The following is a 1932-nucleotide window of genomic DNA, read 5'->3' as shown; positions in this document are numbered from 1 at the left end:
ACAAGGTCATGACTTCACAAGGTCATGACACACAAGGTCATGACTTCACAAGGTCATGACACACAAGGTCATGACTTTACAAGGTCATGACTTCACAAGGTCATGACACACAAAGTCATGACACACAAGGTCATGATACACAAGGTCATGACCCACAAAGCTCAGATACACAAGGTCATGATACACAAAGTCATGACCCACAAAGCTCTGAAGACAAGAGCATGCGATCTTGACCAGTGGTCGGTCCACTAATGAAACAATGAACCGAGAGAGTCCACACGCGTGGCTTCGAACAAACAAAGCTTGCAGACATGAATGACTCAAAATAACATCACAATAACATCGGCTATCGGGAGCGATGGCTGCTAGGTGTCACTGCGCCGGCTATCGAGAGCGATGGCTGGACGACGCGAGGGGGGGGACCAGGATGACTCCCCATGCAGGATCGCAGAGGGAGAGATCTATCCTGTCAGGAATCTATCCTGTCAGGAAACTATCCTGTAGGGTTGCTAGTGCAATAGAAGCCGTCCGGAATCTCTTCCTGTCGCCTGGGGAACGTTCCCTGCACCGACGCTAACCGATGCTGCCATCTACTGGCTGATGCTAGCTACTGCTGCCACCTATTGGCTAGGGCTAGCTGGTGCTGCCATCTACTGGCTGGTGCTAACTGGTGCTGCCACCTTTTGGCTAGGGGTAGCCGGTGCTGCCATCTACGCGTCTGGTGCTAACTGGTGCTGCCACCTTTTGGCTAGGGGTAGCCGGTGCTGCCACGAGAAGGGAAGGGGAGGGAGACCAGCTATGGCGTGAGCCTGAACACACGGGCATAGAACATAGTAGATCATAGACGAAAGCACACCCAGCTAGAAACGGGAGGGAGAGGGGAGGGAGAGGGAGGAGAGAGGGGAGGAGCAGGGAGAGGGGGAGGGAGGAGCTCAGCGATGCGATGCTGAACACACGGCAAGAGGACGCAGTATGATCATAGGACGAAGCACACCACAGAAAGGTAGGGAGAGGGGAGGAGGGCGAGAGGAGAGGGAGAGGGGAGATGGAAGGGAGGGAGCGAACCAGCTATGCGGTGCCTGAACACATCCGGCATAGAGGACAGTATGTACATTAATAAGACGAAGCCACACCCAGAAGAAAGGTGAAGGCGTAGAGGGGGAGGAGGGGGCGAGGGAGGGAGAGGGGACGAAGGAAGGAGGGAGGAACCACTATGGCGGTGGCCCTGAACACAACGGCATAGAGGCCAGTATGATCCATAGACGAAGCACACGCCCAGAGAAAGGTGAGGGAAGAGGGGGAGAGAGGGCGAGGGAGAGCGAGGAGAGGCGGAAGGGGGAGGGAGAAGAGGGAGGGAGAGGAGATTACAAAGGTCCATGGAGTTCAAGTGAATATACTTGGTTTAATGGAACTGCACTCACACATAACACACGGCGCACACGAACGCACGCAATCACACGCACCACAATTGCATACGGCACGCACAATTGCATACGCACGCACAATTGCATACGCACGCACAATTGCACACGCACGCACAATTGCACACGCACGCAGGCGCCCACAAATACACACATAGTTTCACATTATAATTTTACCTCACATTAGCACGAAAACGCCTAATTTATAATAATTATGGAACGTTAAGAAATATTAATATTGCAGGGGGCGTATCTGCTATAAATCTTCTGGATACTTTGGATTCTGGTGTTCTTATATATAGTTGGCGATATATATTTGACCCGTCATTTGTTCTAATTAATATTAATTATTCTTTCCTCGCGGCGCGTGTGTCCGCAGGCATGCAGGGTACAGAGGCAGGCAGACCCCCCCCAGCCAGCAGAGGAGATGAGGGCAACTAGGTAAGGGATGGAACCCTCCCCCCTCCCTCTCTACCTGCCGCAGCCCGCATCCGTCACGATATCACGCTCG

This window comes from Priapulus caudatus, unplaced genomic scaffold, assembly GCF_000485595.1.
Source record: "Priapulus caudatus unplaced genomic scaffold, Priapulus_caudatus-5.0.1 Scaffold1067, whole genome shotgun sequence".
NCBI lineage: Eukaryota > Metazoa > Priapulida > Priapulimorpha > Priapulimorphida > Priapulidae > Priapulus > Priapulus caudatus.
This window is presented reverse-complemented; position numbering follows the sequence as displayed.